This window comes from Alosa sapidissima, chromosome 7 (genome assembly GCF_018492685.1).
Source record: "Alosa sapidissima isolate fAloSap1 chromosome 7, fAloSap1.pri, whole genome shotgun sequence".
NCBI lineage: Eukaryota > Metazoa > Chordata > Actinopteri > Clupeiformes > Clupeidae > Alosa > Alosa sapidissima.
The window spans coordinates 6,583,466-6,603,580 of NC_055963.1; the positions used below are offsets into that span (position 1 = coordinate 6,583,466).

At 42.4% G+C, this 20,115-nt stretch overlaps 1 long non-coding RNA gene across 1 annotated transcript; it reads right to left on the reverse strand.

The window, feature by feature from the left end:
* Positions 1–10,477: 10,477 nt before the first annotated feature.
* LOC121713992 lies at positions 10,478–19,746 on the reverse strand. Its single transcript, XR_006032995.1, has 3 exons — positions 19,730–19,746; positions 17,397–17,401; positions 10,478–10,553 (listed from the first exon to the last, which is right to left on the reverse strand). It is a non-coding gene; the product is annotated as an uncharacterized LOC121713992 (long non-coding RNA).
* Positions 19,747–20,115: the final 369 nt, after the last annotated feature.

Sequence of the window (20,115 nt, forward strand, 5' to 3'; positions counted from 1 at the left end):
GTCTCAGTTCACTGTTAAATGGGCCTAGCCTACCCTATGCTTGCTCAAAGTATATGTATATGTCTAGTCGAGGTGCCTTAAATTGGCGCTTAAAATCGCCTGTCTCAGAATATATAGAAGAGGTCCAGGGCAATTCCGCGCAAAACTGTCACATCCATATTTAGTTTTGGGTGGTATTGCCCCCGTATCGTTATATAAAGCTCTGTTCTCGCTGTCTAGCTTTCTCCTCTTGATGATTTGAAAATAACTTACTTATCGTTAACTTAGATATCCATCTGATTGTTTCTCGTCCCGTCTCCTCTCCTCGCTCGTTTCAGGCTATCAGTCTCTTCTCCATAGTAGCCTAGGCTACTTTACTCACTGACTCGACTTTATCAGAATTCACAGATTTCACTGGCTGAGTAGCAGCAAGCGAAATGATGGTTCCTGAAGCTCCTGAAGACGTAAATGCTGTTATCCTAACCAACAAAACATTTAGCGCAGCTTTGAAATCTTACGTGAAAATCTAAATTAGGCTATTATGGTCTGGGTCCGAATAGGATCACGTCACGGTCCGGACTCGGACCGCGGTCCGCCATTTGGTGATGGCTGGTGTAGACTATACTCCTTAGTCAACTGTACATATCTGTCTATACTGCACATACTGTATACTTATTTTTACTATATGGTACTGTTTTATACTGCACATACCTGTACTGTACTATCAATATTGTCCATACTGCATATCCATATTTATTCTGCTCTTATAATGTTACTGTTAATACACTGCACATATCCCTACTGTGAACCATGCTCTTGCTTAACTATATACTACTGTCCACACTGCACTATACTGTCCACACTGCACTATATGTCATATACTGTATATATATATATATATATATATATATATATATATATATATATATATATATATATATATATATATATATACTTCACATATTTTTTATTGACATACTGAGTGCTAGTCACTCACCATGATTGATTATCAAGGGATTCTACACTGCAGTTCCATGGTATCTAGTTGACTGCCTGACACTCTTACATGGTGCTGCTGAAACCTCTTCAGTAAATGATACTGCAGCAGAGCGCTGCAGTAATGTTAAGTCTGCTCCGCTTCAGTGTTCTGAATGCCTATTACAGAGCATCCCACCAGCACTGCAAGTCATGTATTGTTGTGGTAGAATCAAGCTAGCCTCCTAGTCCTTGGCTAGAGTGCTAGCCTCCCAGAATGCAATGTGTGTGAATGCTGGTTTGTGTAATGTCGGTTTTAGTGAGTGTAATTGCGTTTACCATGTCATGTATGTGTTAGCTTGTGTAGTCTTTCTTTACGTTGTACCTCATGTATTTTACCCGGTATATTGTATGTGACTACCCTGTTCGTGTATCGTGCTTGTTTTATTGACTTCCCTTGTGTTTCCTATGTAATGGTGTCTTGGTATGTGGTGAGTCTCTGCTCTTGTTCGCAGCTAATAAACCTTTTGATTGTACAACTGGGTGTGTCGCTATCTATTGTTACATTGGTGTCAGAAATGACTTTCGGACATGGCCTCCGCCCAGCGAGAGAAGCTAGGAATGGAAGACCATACTACTGGGTGGAGGCCCACGCAAGAGGATTCAGAGAGAGCTCTTGTAAGGGCAGCTAAAGAGCTTGAGGCCTTCTATTGTTCCTGCCGCCGGAGGAGAGGAGCTGTCGCCTGGTCCTGCCTGCTGCCATGGGAGGAAATCTTGCCGGAAGAGGGGCCTGATGGGGCCTGGTCGCGGAGAAGATGACGCTGGCCTGGGCGCTGACTCTGCTGCTAGCCGCGACGCGTGAGCAGAGCCGAGGGAGAGTGGCGAGGAAGAGGTTCCTGGACGACGGATGGTTGGCAGAGACGCTGGGGGCAGCGAACTTACGACGGTGGGGCAGCTTCGACGGAAAGGCCCTCTGAACTCTGAACTTCAAAACTTTTGGGTGCGTGTGAGAGGCACCGTGCTGTGTGGGCGCCCTTTCTAGTTGGCCTGTTGGCTGGCGCCTTTAAAAAAAAGTTTGTTGTGTGGAGTTCGATAGCACGGCCATCTCGGGGGTCGTGCCTTCGCTGAGGCCGCGAGGGAGTGGAACGGGCCGGGAGCAGAGCAGGACGGCTCTGCGAGGAGGCAACACGAGGAGGGACGGCGAAGACGGTAGCTGCAGCGGGAGAGCTCAGCGCGGTCCGGTTGCTGCGGAGTCGGTGCCTGTCTGTCCTGGTCGGTGAATCGACGGAGCGGAGTGGCGTTGGTGCAGCTTCATCTGACCCCCCTCAAACCCAGGTGCTTGGTACAGTGTCGACGGTTGGAAAGGCCACCTAGGACCCCGCCAGGAGAGGAGGAGTGCCGCGGTGACACGCCGCGGAAAGTGCAGCCTGAGGGCGTCTGCTGAGAGGGAGCTGGTGACGAGCGGGGACGGCCACGTGGCTGCTAGCACGCCCGCACTGGACTGCTAGCTGCGTGGCGCCCCGTTGAGTGACCTCCTGCGGCGTGCACCCCACGTGAGTTGGCGGTACTGTCGCACTGAACTGAGTGGCGGGCGACGCGCGCCGATGTTATGGCAATGGCTAAGCGAGGAGATATTGCCGAGGACGGCAATAGCTCGCGAGGGGGCTGTGTAACGTCGGTGTCTTTTGGACTGAGTGCTAGCCTCCCAGAATGCAATGTGTGTGAATGCTGGTTTGTGTAATGTCGGTTTTAGTGAGTGTAATTGCGTTTACCATGTCATGTATGTGTTAGCTTGTGTAGTCTTTCTTTACGTTGTACCTCATGTATTTTACCCGGTGTATTGTATGTGACTACCCTGTTCGTGTATCGTGCTTGTTTTATTGACTTCCCTTGTGTTTCCTATGTAATGGTGTATTGGTATGTCTGTGTCTCTGCTCTCGTTCTCAGCTAATAAACCTTTCGATTGGACAACTGGGTGTGTCGCTATCAAATCGTTACAGTATGTTCACTTGTTGCTTGAGAAAAAACCTTTTGTTATAGTCTTGTTATAGTACTTAATTGGGGGCCAAGCAGCGAAGCTGCGAAGGCACCCATTGAGTTACTAGCTTTTCCTATTATTTGGGGGCCAAGCAGCGTAGCTGGGGGGGGCCAAACTCTACGAAAAGTTTCAGCGGTTACAAATTTCATCCGATTTTCACAGAACTTGGCGGAGATGATCTTCAGACCGAGCCGCACAAACGATACTCGTAAGATTTTTTAATTTTATTTTTGTTTACTCGTGACAGCCAATCAAATATGGCAATGAAGACACCAAACAGGAAGTGGACTAACATCTCTGTGGCACTTTGAGTTAACATAACAAAACTCGATACCATTAGTCATGACACTGTCCCAATCGCTCACAGCAATTTTTATGCATATACATTCAACACTCTAGCGCCACCACCAGTTCAATGCTGGACATGCGTTCATGCGCGTGATCCTTGACTCTTTTGTCTGATTTTCACAATTGAGGTAGCGTCTGGGTAGCGTCTGAGTCCTTGGACCATCCCGAGTTCATCGGCCCCTATCCCGTCACTTTCCGCCATATTGGACCTCCGCCATATTGGATTTGGTCCAAACTCTACGAAAAGCGGTTACAAATTTCATCCAATTTTCATGGAACTTGGCGGAGATGATCTTCTTCCTGAGCCGCACAAACGATACTTGTCAGATTTTTCAATTTCATTTTTGTTTGCCCGTGACAGCCAATCAAATATGGTGATGAAGCCACCAAACAGGAAGTGGACAAACATCTAGGTGACGCTTTGAGTTAACATAACAAGACTCGATACCATTAGTCAGGACACTGTCCCAATCACTCACAGCAATTTTCATGCATATACTTTGAACACTCTAGCGCCACCACCAGTTCAAAGCTGGACATGCGTTCATGCGCGTGATCCTTGACTCTTTTGTCTGATTTTCACAATTGAGGTAGCGTCTGAATCCTTGAACAATCTCAAGTTCATCGACCCCTATCCCGTCACTTTCCGCCATATTGGACCTCCGCCATATTGGATTTAGTCCAAACTCTACGAAAAGTTTCAGCGGTTACAAATTTCATCCGATTTTCACAGAACTTGGCGGAGATGATCTTCAGACCGAGCCGCACAAACGATACTTGTCAGATTTTTTATTTTCAAGTTTGTTTGCCCGTGACAGCCAATTACACATGGCGACGATGCCGCCTAACAGGAAGTGGGCTAACATCTCGGCTACGCTTTAATGTATGAAGTCCAAACTTGATACAGGGACTTGGTATCTGATTGTGAGGACGCCCCAGGAAATTGGCATCATTTGGCCTCTACAGGGGGCGCTGCAATACAGGAAGTGAGCTTGTATCTCAGCAACGCTTTGATGTATGAAGTCCAAACTTGGTACAGGGACTTGGTATCTGATTGTGAGGACACAGTAGGAAATTGGCATCATTTGGCCTCTATAGGGGGCGCTGTAATACAGGAAGTGGGCTCAAATCTCAGCAACGCTTCATTGTATGAAGTCCAAACTTGATACATGGACATATTAGCTGATTGTGAGGACATGCAAGGAAAGTGGTCTCATTTGGCCTCTAGGGGTGTTGCAATAAAGAAAATGAGCTCACATCTCAGCAACACTTTGGTGTATGAAGTCCAAACTTGGTAGAGGGACATGGTAGCTGATTGTGAGAATGCACAAGGACATTGGTGTAATTTGGCTTGTTGCTGTGAGTGCTTGCTCATGCCATGGCAACGCCATTCCTGCTATAGCGCACTGCTTGGCCCCCACATTGCTGCTTGCAGCTATATTTAGAATTGTTATTAAAAGATTCACAAATATTATGTTGTGAATAAAAGTGAGCCAACAACAAAGAAAAAATCCCTAATTCCTTCTTGTGACCTGTGTATTCTCAAGTAATGGCAATACAGATTAAGACGAGTTGATTAGGCAGATATTGACTTGGGACTATACTGGGGCGAAGCACTGCTTCTTGGGCGCAGAGATTGTCTGTTAACTGTTTCCATAGACATTGCTGTGATATTCTGCTTTGTTCCCATAGCTAATCAGAACTCTCCCCTAGATAAGGAGAATGTCCATTTCTTAAAGGTGCTCTAAGTGATGTTGGGCAACGTCACTTCTGTTTACGTTCAGACAAAACAGAGAGCTAGCTCGAACATGGGTCGCCGGCATACGGTGCAGGTTCCCCAGCCAGTTGTGCCACGGCTGGGGCCAAGATGTACATATTCTTGAGTCAAATTTTCATGAGCATAGAATATACAAATGATCTGCAGGTAAACCCAGCCACCGACACATTAAAAAAGTATCTGGACATAACAGGCTATACTTAGGCCTATTTATTCTTGAGCCACAAGAGCATTATGTTGTTGCAAACACATTTCCCTAAATTATGTGACATTTCTCTACATTATAGGTTATATCTTACATATCTTATGTTATATCTTATACACATTTCATATAATGTTTTCCCACCATTCATGGCTGTATTACAAACGCTAACAAAGCTTCCATATCTTCACTGTACAGCCAGTAGCAAACATCAATTGGATGACTTTTATAGACCAACTCACAAAACGTATGGACAGATCTGTTGCCAAGCAAGCAAACTTTTAGTCATTCCCATTTGTGTGGACCTTATGGATTAATCATTACACAACAGGCCAACTGTCACAGACTGAGCTCATCTCTAGCTTTGTCCTGGCTCTCTGGTTCAACAGAGCACACACCCAACAACAGAACACACACCCAAAAAATGAATGAGAGTTGACAGTAAAGCCAATTCAGTAAACACTGGCTGATTAATTATTTGATCACCTATAAGAAATATTACTGATCTGATATAAAACATTATCACTTAAATTTAAATATGAGGTGATGTGCAGTCCCTTTAAGTGATGACATGAACTCATCTGTGAGAAACACTTGTTGTGGTGAGGAGGGTGGAAACCCAGTGCCAGCAGGACAGGATGATTCTAGACCACAATCCATATGACATTGTTAGTGACCGACACTAATGACCACTAATGAGGCCCCTAAGGAAAACGGATCACCTTGGCTTTAAAGTGGCGGCGACCTACAGTATAGGCCGGGCTGGGTCCAGTTGCTGCACGCTACTGGTGCAGCTTGGAAATATGGAAGCAGACACTGGGGATCCACGTCCAAATATATTCAGACTATCTGGCGGCAGATTCATGTGCCATTTACACAATCAAATAGGTGCAAGGTGCAAAGTTTCAAATCCAGACAAAGCTGCTATTGTGTCCACTTGAATGAGCAGCATTTTGAGATGGATTTTCTTGTGTACTTCACATTGCTCACAAGTGGAGCTGAATAAAATACTGGGGGTTATTAATGGCAAGTAAATCGAATGGGAAAAAAATAGTAAAAGAGTGATGTCATAATGACACATCAGTGTGTGGTCTTCCAGTCAAGACATACAGTAGATCAGCATCAGTTTATTTGTTCCTGTGTTTTTACCGTCGTCATTGTACATCAGGAACTCAGGTCTAATCTGGAAATCTGTTGACTGTGGGAAGACCTTTTGATGTATTTCCAGGCGGTGAAAATATGATCTGGGTGGGGCTCTCTACTGTCCCTGCAGATTCCCTTGCAAGCACACATGCTGCCCATAACAAACTATACTATTCCCATAAAATTGGTTCATATCAGAAAATGTGCAACGGCTTAAATGATCCTGTAAACCAAAATCTTGTAAAGGTTAGGAAAGTATTTAAAAAAGTATTCCTGTATAGGTTAGGAAAGTATTCCTGAAAACATGTGAAAAGACTGAAATGTGTGGTACTGAATCGCAGAGTTAGACCATTTAAACTGTAGGCTACCTCATAACTTTTGGTGCAGTCTAGAAAAGGGGTCTTGATGATGTGATGAGTTCCCCACTTGAGTTGAGAGTTGAGTGAGCAGAGGTGGACAAACTCCTGAGAGTAAAAGTCCTGCCATGTATTCCGGTGATTTGTTCAAGTAAGAGTTGTTCCTGGACCAACATTCTAAAGATGGTCCTGGACCAACACCTCTTTAACCAATCACAGCCTTCTGATGTCACCAATGTGAGCCTTCTGCTTCTCCTATTGTCATTTGGACATTTCCCTCCAGAAACAACCAGTGGGTCACCATATCTTGTATCTCAATACAGGTAGGTCCTTCCATATTTTTGTGTAAAATAGTTGTAAAATAAAACAATTCTGAGTGGAATCTGAACATAAGCACCTTAGTTTTTTTTTCTTTTTAGCTAGGATAGGGACCATACATTTACAATAATACATTAGCTTCCTAATATGTAATTCAGTGGCTATGCATCTTTTAAATAACTTATTTTGAGGGAATACAGTAGTTGGAGTAGCTTTGAAGCTCATTTAGCAATCTTTGTGCCGCTGTTATTCTTGCAAATGTGTTATGTCCCCTGCTACCAAAACTAAATAAAGCAAGGTCAAAACACGGCAGACAATGGTGGATAAATTTGATAATAATGAATCATTTATTATAATTAAACTAGGCAAAAATTAACATTCAAAATAATATCAAACAACGGCCAGAAGGCCGCAAAAACGAAGCCAGAAGGCCAAAAACGAATCCGCCCAATTTCCAGGCCTCTCTCCCAGACTCTCACTCTGAGAGGGACTGGAGACCTGGACGTAGTGTGGGGGCGTAGTGTGGGGATGTAGTGTGGGGGCGTAGTGTGGGGACGTAGTGTGGGGACGTAGTGTGGGCGAGAGCGGAAAGCGGCGCACGAAGCGTGGAGTGGCAGCGGTAGCGTTCTGCGAGGAAGCAAAAAACGAGCCGCCCCCCCCCAGGAGTGACGTCAACCAGCACCTTTTATAGGGCTGGTCCAGCAATTAAAGGGGTGGTTCAGGATTTTGGACATAGGACCTCATTTCCAAGTAAGCAAGTGTGATATTTATCAGTGGAGACCGTTTTCAACACGTTTCATCCAGTCGTTCTAATTGCAGAGTTCGCAGGTGCTAGGCTAGCGCAAGTCAACGGTATGTGCTAGCCTGCCACTAAAAACAGTCTTACCTACTCCAAAGGACACTCGAGGCAAATTCCAGACAATCGATGTAAATGTCTGTGTTGATGTCAACACAGACATTTACATCGATTGTCTGGAATTTGCCTCGAGTGTCCTTTGGAGTAGGTAAGACTGTAAGAAATACAACTACCCTCGCATCGCGTTGCAATAGTTATACTTTGTTCCCTGAAGTTGGTAGTAGTCATTTTGCATCTCAGCGGCGGACTGATATTACCAAGGCTACTACTAGGTATCCCCATTGAAGTGCGCTTTACTGTTTACTTTTTGGCGCAGTACTACTAACTGGAGCAAGTATAATTCCGCCGCTGCTAAGACACTAGTCCCTCAAAATGTAATGCGATCGTTGAAATGCAAGGATAGAATAATGTTAGAAATAAAACTATCAATACAGACATTTACATCGATAGTCTGGCGTAATTTATTTGCCTTGGGTGTACTTTGGAGTGGGTAAGACTGTTTTTAGTGGCAGGCTAGCACATACCGTTGACTTGCGCTAGCCTAGCACCTGCGAACTCCGCAATTAGAAGGACTGGATGAAACGTGTTGAAAACGGTCTCCACTGATAAATATCACACTTGCTTACTTGGAAATGAGGTCCTATGTCCAAAATCCTGAACCACCCCTTTAAGCCCCCTGCTGGAGTGTCTGAAAAATACAGAAAAACAGCAGGAACACACAAACAGCTAGGGACGTAACAAATGTTAGCGGCTAGGCTAGGGAACATACATTTATGCTACCAAATTAGATTGCTAATAGGTAGGCGCAGCATGCAAATATGTGAAGTGCCAAGCAGGTGTAATGTTAGTTCACTGGCTCACTTTTGGAGCACACTTTTGGACTACTACATACCTGTCAACATTTAGCTTTCCAAAAACGGGAGATTTTTTTTTCGGGGGGGATGGTCAGTGTTTATACCGGATCTGTGTTTGCATATTTAATACGTTTCATACACGTGTTTCAACACTGCATTTCGGTCGTTGCTTTTACCTTACCATTACCTTACGCATGCCAGTTATGTATCCAGCTGTCTGCCTGCAGCCTACTTCCAAAACTCCAAAGCTGTCAGATTTGGTTCCGAGGGCACAAGTTCAGTGTATCAACAACACTCAATAACAGTGTGTTTATGTGATGTGTTAATCAATTAAATTCCCAACAATTTCACAACAGCTAGTTCTGGAGTAGGCCATTCAACTAGCCCGCTTGCTTACGACGAGACTCGACGACGAGGCTGCGCAGTCAGCACCCGCTTCCTTATTTGGGTTTTGGGTTGCCAGGTTTTAGCCTATGACAAAACGGTTGAAATTGAAACTAAGTGATCGTGTATGTGTAGGGTGTATTTCAGACACAATCTGGCAATCTGAATGGATCAATGATTTTGAAATGAAGTTTGATGGCCATGCAAATTACGGGAGTTTTCCGGGAGAAATAACAAAACGGGAGGGTGCTGGGAGATGACCTTGAAATACGGGAGAAACCCGGGAAAAACGGGAGTGTTGACAGGTATGGCCTACTTTATTTACGCCTAACAACAGCCTATATTAATTTGGTCAACTGTATACAGCCCTAACAAGGCTAAAGTTCTGTAATCCAGGGGTTCCCAAACTTTTCCACGACAAGGCCCCCCAAATACCACTAGGTTCTGGCCAAGGACCCCCTTGATGTGTTACTAAACCCATTGACAATACTATGGCAAATGTAAAAATACATTAAGCTAATCCTAATAATTATTTTAGCCACAAGCACTTCGCGATGGAGCATAAAGTGTGTAAAAATTGCATTTGGGGCTTTCTGCTATCACTATCAGCTATCACTCTATACTATTATTCCCAGTCATTATCATGGAAAATACGGTATAATGTTCAGATGTTCAGATATGCGACAAATTATTATAATGGCATGATATAACAACCCTCATAGTAATAGGTATATTTTAAATTTTTCCTTCCAACTTGCTGAGGCCCCCCTGGCACCCCTTCACGGCCCCCACTTTGAAAACCACTGCTGTAATCGATGCCCCTGTGCGCTGTCATTCTCTCTCCTGCGCAAACAAAATGTGTGCGTTCCAGTAGACTACTGCGTAATTCTTCTTCATAAAGTTGAACAATGCATTTGGTTATTTTAAAGAAAAATATAAATAGCCTTTCATGCAGTTTATGGGCTACAGTACAGAATTGGGAAGTTATGGTAGGCCAACTTGGAGTGAATGTACAAACAGGGGGAATTCTTTCTCTACACACAGTGCGTGTGGCCGTACACTATGTAGGTGCCACTGAATCGTGCTCTCACGACAACCACGTCGTCATCTTAAATAGTCTCACTGTCGCCTTCAAGGAAGCAAAACGATGCTTTGAAAACATCTGTTTCGCTGGAAGGGCAAGGGGGTAGCAACAGGACAACAGTACAGAGACTGACAAGTCCAATAGAGCTAATGTTATGAGATTCTTAAAATACGGGATATTTTACGGGAAAATATTAAAACGGGAAGACTGCGGGAAAAAAGTTCAAATACGTGAGAAACCTGGAAAAAACGGGAGGGTTGACAGCTATGCTGTAGACAACTTAAAAGCATTATATCTGTCTTTTCTGTTTCATCATCCCCTTAGAACATTGAAAGTTTAAAAAAATTAAAATGTAACTAACTTCAGGAGCTTGAATTGTCAGGTGTGTCAAGTGCTACAGGACTAAAATTTGAAAACTATACAAATAAGATACTGAAGGAACTGAACATTAGGACATGGACCCCAAAATCTCAAATACTGTGTGATGGTCCCAAATGTGACCGCACATATCTAGCGGCCTGTCAGCACAGACTATAGATTATGCCGCTTGATACACACGCACACACACAAAAAAATGCATGAACTCATTAAGCAGTGTCACTCGCGTCAAATACATGGAATTTACGACTATACAAAGACTATTTACTAGGCATAACATTTTATTTATACAAAGTTGGTGCACAAACTTTTGTGTAAAGTATTTGCATGTTGGGTTACCGGTGGCTGCTGCATTCTCTGTTTCCTTCTGACTGTCCGGCAGCTTATCTGAATCTGTTATTAATTTATTAACTAAGTCTTGTCAATTATGTGTTAATTGTTTGTTTTGTGTTTAGAATGGTGCTGGTCACCTGTATATATGCTCACCTCTTTGTCCGTCATGGTCAGTGCTAGTCTAGTCTTGTCCTGTGTGTTTGACGTGTAGGCCTAGTGAATCTGAGATATAGTTGACAGAACTGTTAATTCCATATTTACATTTATTTAGAACTATTTTCATTTTTGCTTATTATATTTCCCTTCATCACCTGTACTTACTTGCTGTGATTTGGTAAGCCTTAAAATTAAATCAACCTTTTTTTCACCTCATCACTGCTGTTCCTTGGCCAAAACCCAAAAAGTATACGAAACACAAAGTAGTTCCGTCACAACTGGTGGCAGTGGTGGGATTGGCCAATAGAGGGCATTAGTGAGATTTTTTTTTTCTTTTTCCTTTTGCCTATTTTTGAGGGATTTGTTCCTTAAATTTTGGAGCCGTTTTTTCCCCCCCATCTGTCTCTGGTGGACTGCCTTTGCTGTGATTTGATGTCATGGGACCTAGGAAGGTGCACGTGGTGTAGCAGAAGGTGTGGGCCATCGAAGGAGAAGATGAGGAAGGCACTGATCCGGAATTGACCGCTGAGGTGTTCATGATCCGGCATTGGCTTAGATGGAGCCCCAGCGAGGTTCCAGAGATTGATGGACAAGGTGCTCGCTGGCACCAATGGCTATGCAGCGGCTTATTTGGACGATGTCATTGTGTACAGTGGAACGTGGGAGGAGCATCTCTAGCATCTGGACGATGTGCTGTGGCAGATCAAGGCGGCTGGCCTTACCATCAATCCGACCAAGTGTGCCATTGCTAAGAGAGAGACAGCGTATCTGGGTTATGTGATTAGTGGAGGAGTGACCAAGCCACAGGTACAAAAGCTGGATGCAGTTCGGCGATGCCCCTTTCCCAAGACTAAGACCCAGGTGCGATCCTTCTTAGGTATGGCTGGGTGGTACCAAAGATTTGTACCCTTTTAAGACATCCAGAATGCCTTATGTAATGAGCCTGTTTTATACTGTCCTAACTTTGAACAGAGTTTTGTGTTGCAGACGGATGCTTCTGATACAGGCATAGGGGCGGTGCTTCTCCAAGGTGAACCTGGTCAGCAGCATCCGGTGGCGTACATCAGCCGGAAACTGTATCCAAGGGAGGTGCGATATTCTACAGTCGAAAAGAAGTGCCTGCGTGAAGTGCGGTGAAGTGGGCCCTTGATGCCTTCAGATTCTCCAGCATATGATCAGACAGAACCATGGACAGTGGCTCAGACAGAACCATTGACAGTGGCTTTTTAAAAGTTATCAAGCCTTTTAAAAGTAATGGGATAAGGGAGATTTCATCCAAGGGATTTTTTTTTTATTCTGGCTGCTAAACACGCCATTTTAATGCAATTTGGGTGGGACTGAAATACCTAATACCTTTACAGAGCAAGCAGCTCTGGCCATATCGGCTCTGGCTCACATGACGTGAACATTGCTTTAAATGCATTATCGCTTCACTACCCAACACGCGAACAAGGGAAAGAAAAGAAAAAAGAAACCAATGAGCTCATGATGCAATTTGCGACAGTCCTAGGCCTAGAGAAAAGACAGCTATGGTAACCTAACAATAATGATTTGCTTACACTGCTGTTTGGTTGTCCCAAACTTTGAGACGATCCATACTCATGCATTAACTGAATCTTATCAATCTTGAAACCCGAACTGTGATGTTCCAAACAGCGTGACTGTAGGATGCAATGCCTATCTCACTGCATTCTGCATCACTGCTAAGAACAGTGCACCTATTACTATTAAACACCTGAAAAATATTAAGCTGCTGTTTTCTTTTCATGACGAGCACTACGCTTGAATGATTTATGAGTTTACACCAATCATCTTCTAATGTATCCTTATGTTGAGATGTCCATTCTCTTTGCCCTAAACATTTGTGCGCGAAGCATGTTTCAATTAAGACAGTAAGCTATTTTTATTGTTGTAATATTGAATGATTTCATGAATAAAGCGTTGAAAAATTGTACGCACAGTGCATACTGGATTACGGCTGGCGGCGCCACTGACAGAAAGTGCACCCCACAGCCTACTCCATAACAAAAAGCAACCTGTACCTCACCCATTACAAGTTCACTCAACAGCAAAGTCATTGATGCTATATTAATGAAATCCAACTGCTGTTCTCTATGTAGAGTATGGCCAATCCACTCAATCTTTCTTGTCCCATGCTAGTCTACTCCTTAGGTAGGACTTAACGTCAGCATTGCTAGCATCAACGCCAGCAGCAGCATTTGAGGTGTTTAAAAAGAAATATTCAATTTCATTAATTTGGATTAGTGTCCACCAGTTCTCGTCTTTCTTTTCTCTTCTGTGTGCCTCTTTTATGCTTACTAATTGCTGATTATTATAACTAAGCTACAACACATCCAGAAGTAGCTTCACAACATAACGTAATCACGAATGACAGGAAGTAAGATCATTGGATAAACACATTTTCACATTCCCAGCAAGCCTTGTTCCTTTGTTAAAATTGACAAAAAAAAAAGAAATTTCCGTTTCCGTAGCAACCAATTTTCTGTTCTACACAAACCAAATTAACAACGTGAAATACTATGCCATAGAAAAGGAACGTTTTTTTTGCAAATTGATAAGCAGTTTGCCTCTCTGATGATTGAAGCAATTATTGAGAATAGATCGTCTTCATTTTTTATTAAACAATTACATAAAAACCTCAACATGTTTCGATCTAGTGATTTTCACCTCTTGAAATTGAGTTATTCTCGTTTTAAAAGAAACAACACAGCGAAGCAATGGAAAATGCCATCTCTGGTTCGGTTGTTTAGAACAGCCTCAATGAGTCTGAACTATCCTATCATCGAATGGCTCAAAATTATGCTCAGTCTGACCACAGACAAGTAATATTTCTAGCAGTGCAATGTATTTTCTTGTTTTACCTCAATGACATGCGCCACTCTAAGCAGAATGTGTTTGATACGATAAAATCAAGCGGCAACATTCTAATTTGAACAATGAAGTCTACCCGGAAGTGCGAAAAATTGCAATACATCGAAAATCCGCTATGGGCAGGTCCCAAAAGGGAGCAAATGTCCATAGACCCCCATGTTAAAATGTCTGTTTTCACAGCATAAATTCATGCTTTTACAGGTTGTTCCCATGGACTTTTATTGTATTTTTTGGTAGTTCCCAAGTGCCTGACAACTGTGAGGGGGTGAATTTTTTTCTAACTCGTTAGTTTAGATCGCATTTACATATTAAATGTATGAATAATTAAGGGCGTGGTCAATGTGATTGATGGCTGGCGTCGAGGTAGCAGACGACGTCACTATCTGAGTGGAGGAAACTCCGAAATTTGATGTCTCGGCTGTGATCCTACACACCACATCCTTTCTGAAAATGTTTATTCAAATATCTGACATAAAATGGGTTGCTCTGCTATTAACTGAAGCCTCTGCAAACTCAACTTTTCAACCGTTCACCCGAATATTACCTTTCAGCATACAAAATGAAAAAGTGTCTGAACATGGCATTAAGAAACATACATGGACTTCACGTTAACAGATCAAACTTACCAGCAAATTATGTTACAGCAACGTCTGTGCCAGTCCATCTTGTAGGCCTAACGTTACGGATAGCTTAGCTGAGGCTGCTCGGCTGACGTTTTTTTTGCAAATTGATAAGCAGTTTGCCTCTCCGATGATTGAAGCAATTATTGAGAATAGATCGTCTTCATTTTTTATTAAAAAAATTGAAACTAATGTGGTGTAAACCACTGTCGACATCGTACAATGCTTCCTGAGTGCAATCATCAGTCAGAGTGTCATACTACTTGCTGATTTCTTTCAGGTTTGTAAATTTCAAAGATTTTTAAAAAAGTGTCCGAAGCCTCCCCGGTTCACAGTAATAACCAGACATGTGGACTCGAGTCACATGACTTGGACTCGAGTCAGACTCGAGTCATGATTTTAATGACTTCAGACTTGACTTGATAAAAGTTGGCATGACTTGCGACTCGACTTGGACTTGAATACTATTCACTCGAGACTTGACTCGGACTTTGCCTCTTTGACTTGTGACGACTTGACATGTCTCGAGTCAAAAACTAAATTTCCTGATCGTGGACCAGTCACCCCAGAGATGCTTTCCCTCCGCGACTAAAAAAAAAAAATAGCGGAGACAAGCGGCCAGTCCAGAGCACAGTTCAGTGCTGCCGCTACCCCCACATGCGTTACGCACTGTGTGTAGGGCACCAAGAGACAGAGAAACGACCAACATTTAGCTAATAACTAGTAGCTTTACTGCAAACTGATTTGCACTCTTGTTAGAGAACGTTTACAATGTCAAAATGCACCAACAGCATGTTACATAAAGATGATACTTTTCGAGTCCTCTCCATTAAGATCCAACTTGAACTTATGCTAGCCTACTCCATTTAATTGAGAACCCCATCTAAGCACGCACGAGAGGGAGAGAAAACGAGTGGCAGGTTCCAGCTGGCTTGTCATTGTTGATGATGATTGATATTTTCTTTTAAATATAAGAAACGTATAAAAGGAAATCATGAAGGCAACAAATACGAGATTAGGGGAAATTGCGGATTTATCCGGTTCTCACTACTGTTATAAACTATGAGATCCAGGTCACTATGACATAGGCTGCACTCACTGTGATTTGGAAAGTGGACAAGAATATGAAGAGTTGTCTTTGCCTTTGTTTAATGGAAATGGTGAGTCTTGAAGTAGGCCTATTCAATAATTTGTTTACATGAAGCACATTGATATGCCGATTGAAACGCATTCCACTCAGCTAGCTAGGTGGCTACTGGCTACCAGGCTCATAATTCACATTTAATTGCAAACAGAAAATGTCAAGCAAGCATCATGTCATACATGCATCTATTTCCAAAGGAATGAAAGCTGTTTGTGCCAACTTAATATAATGCTTATCATTGTTAATATTGTGCTATTCATGTGGCACAAACAATGTTTGAGTTTGTGGACTAGCCATAGGAATGGAGCTGGTAAAAAAGATCATTATGAGAATGTGTGGACAGTGGCACACAATGGGCTTAAAGTGACAGTGCACCATTTACAAATGAGATAAACAGCATCACATGTGTAGTATTTCTTAAGAAATGAATACTTTAAAACAAAATTACTGTGTCATTATTATCTTTTAAATAATATAAAAGTGTTGACCTTGGCTTCCCTTATGAGTCGCCACTGGCAGACAGCCTAATAAATTGTTTGCAGGCAAATCTGTGGCCTAGCGCAGTGAAATGCCATCAGTCAAATTATTACTCATCCTTACAGTGGGCTCCGAAATTTGGAAAAACAATATTTTTATTTGTCATGTAGCTATCCGTTTTGTACAGATTACTCAGGTATGCACATGTGTATATTGTATGCGCATGCATATATCGTAAAAGATTTCAAGACAGAAACATTGAACATATTTTAATCTGTATTTATAAAAAAAAATTCTGTGGATTAGATGGAAGTGTTAAAATTATGATCGATAGTCTAATAATGCCATTATTAAGTGAAGAGTACCTGATGACTTGTTCAGGACTTGAAAAAGATTGGGACTTGGACTTGGACTCGACTTGGCTTTGATGAGACTTGGACTTGGACTCGACTTGCCCTTCTCTGTATTTACTTGGGACTTGACTTGGACTTGAGTGCTAAGACTTGGGACTTACTTGTGACTTGCCAAACAGTGACTTGGTCCCACCTCTGGTAATAACGATATGTAATCAGAACAGATTAGGCAAATTTACCATTACGTTATAAACTTTATCTTTCATACTAGCGCAAACTTTTCCTTTTAATACCTTTTAACATCTGAACATAAACACAATCCAAAACAAAATACACATACAAATAGGGTCACCATGACTGAAAGTTAAGGGCAAGAGAGTGGTATAAATATTGTAGCTGTCATCCATCTAATTAAAAATGTTGTGAGAAAAAAAGAAATCTGAGAACTGCCACCAAGATTCAATCTTAGTAACGATGTTGAGTGGTGGGCCCGAGCAATGATGGGAGGGGGCCCATGTCAGGAGCGTGGTGGAAGGCATTCGGGTGCACTGCACCGATGGCAGTTATGCCACTGCCTAGTTGGGGGGCCTCTGTCAGTGCTGGGCCCTTAGCATCGTCCTAACCCCCCCCCCCCCCAGCGGTGCCCCTGGTTCCGACTAAGCAATGGTCATGCTGTTGCCATATTGTCTATATTGTCTGTTGCCATAGTGTCCAGCAGCATAATGAAACATGGACTACACTAAAAGAATTCTTGGTATATTTTGGATGATATAGCTATAACATCACAGGGGCAGAGTTGAGAGAGTGGCGAGAGAGACTTTAAAACTTTTAAAACTACTTGCTTTAATTACTGTTCTCAAGAAAAGCATGGCACTTTTTGTGTTGTGGCATCAGTCTGAGAGAAGCCTCAGCTGTGCCTGGGGCTCCAACTGAGCTGATTTCACGAAGGGAAAGACTGAAAAAGCTCTCTCTCTCTCTCTCTCTCTCTCTCTCTTTCTCTCTTTCTCTCTGGCTTTACTGCGAAATCTCATGAGATGTATTAAGCATTGAGAGGCAGCAGGCATATTCTGTTGGGAGCAGCCAGAGAAGTTTTAAAAAGGAATATCATAGAACAGGTGAGGATGAACTTGCAGAGGCTGCAAGTAAGGACACAGAAGATGAAAGTGTATGTCTCCAGCCATGACATAATTACAATTAGTACTCTCCGCCAAATATGGAGGGTTATAGAGAAAACACCGTTCCTGCCAGGAGCATGGTACTGATCCCCTTACAACATGTAAAGCAATCTACAAGAATTGAAGCAGAGCTTCTGCAAACTGGATGCTTTAGTATTAGATCATAATAGCCATTTCTTCGAGCCATTTCATCCAAAGACATTAAGAGCCATGTGTTTTTTACAACATGTCACATATGGCTCTCAATTTCTATTACTTGATGCATACAGTGTGCATATTTACGAGCATGTTAAACTCATAAAATATGCAGATGGTGAAAAAGATCAATTCCTCTTTGAATGTCAATGTCTATGGTTTCCCTCAAATGGGATGAGCCAGATGTGACCCTTGACTGTCAGTTTTTACTACTCCAGCAAAAGCACCTTGTGAGCATTCCACTGACTATTAAACTACATGCCACAATCTATATTAATGGTCTCGTCTGAACACTAAAGAACCGGGTGCTTCCTGAGTGTGAGACATTTGCTCTCTTTGCATTGATATGAATGGTAATGTATGTCCTTTGTGGGTGCAAAGCTCCTCCACGAGTTAGTGAACTTGAAAGGCAATGTCACAAATCAGCAGGCATGTTCTGTGCTTCTCTAAGCTCAACTCTGCCTTTTGTTTTTCCTCAAGTTCACCCTCTTCAGACCCATTTTCCTCAAGCTTTTGTTTTCGCACCACCTCTTTCTCTCCCTGTCATTGGCTCTGTGCTTTATGAGTTTAATGTTTTTTGCAGCAAGCAGAAAAATGACCCTCACAAAGATAAACCAACAACAGCTCTGTTCAATTCATTCCTATTCTCCATTAGAGTACTGGAGTGAGACCATAAATCATTTTACCAAAAGTTATTTGCAAAGTCAGTAGGAAGAAAAACAAACAAACTAGCTAAGAAGTACACCACAGAAAAAGAGGATAATTGGATTGTCATTGAATCATATTGCTGGATTCATTTCGTAAATTAAGAAAGGTGTGTTTTATGTTTATGTTACTTGGCAGATGCTTTGGTCCAAAGTGACATTAAACAATATAAATAAACATTATATTATCATTAAAAAATAATAGCCTAAGGCAAGTATTCTTCATTAAACAAAATAATATAATGGGAATAGGTTGAAATACATGAGTCAGTAATCTAAGCAGTTATTTACAAATGATGCACATTTCTGGCATTGCTCTGTTGTGAGGAATAGTTAAGGATGTGACAGAGTGGTCTATTGATCATAATGAAAATGTTAATTTGTGAATGGCTGCAAGGAATTTTCATTAATCCGTTCATGTAAAATTAATTTTATACAACCCCACCCCCATCTTGCCTGTTCATAATTCTGAGAAGTTCTTGAATTGTGTGCATGTGTGCATGTACATGTTTATGTTTATGTGTGTGTGTGTGTGTGTGTGTCCTTGTGTGTTTGCCTGCGTATGTGTGTTTGTGCATGTGCATGCATGCATACATATGTCTACTGTGTGAGTATGTGTCATACGTATGATAACTGTGAATGTATGTGTGTGCGTGTGTATCTGTTTATGCACATGTGTGCACATGGAATGGGTTAACATGACCCCTGGAGGCAAACATACGGAAAAAATTGGTCATCCTAGGCCCTACGGTTCTCAAGATATTCACAGAAAACTGTGTCTGCCCTACCCTCCTTTCGGTGGGTCCAGTACAGCGGGGGGGGGGCTACAGAAAAAACGATGGTTCCATGGTATCCATGTGGGGTTACATGCCCACCAAGTTTCGTGTACCCCGGTCTTTCAGTGTCCCGGGAATCCTTGTTGGTGTACGGTCACTAAATGTACACATAAATAATTTTATTGTAAGGCCCCCCATGAACGAAAGTTCACAAAACTTGGCATGCATTCGGAGGGTGTCATAATGATCCTACACTTTCAATTTCGTGCAGTTTTGACCATGTCAGCCAGAGATATTGTGATGAAAACACCTAATTTTTTGCTTTTTAATTTTTAACTAGGTGGCGCTATACATGAAATAAGTGGTAATGTGATGGGTTGACATGCCCCCTTAAAAAAAAAAGGTGGACCTCCTAGGCCCTACGGTTCTCGAGATATTCACAGAAAACTGTCTCCGGCCACCTACAGGCCAGTTGGTGTATAGTAATATAAATGAATTTATTGTGTGGCCCCCCATTAACGGAATTCCACGAAACTTGGCGTGCATTCAGAGGGTGTCATAATGATCCTACACTTCCAATGTCGTGCAGTTTTGACTA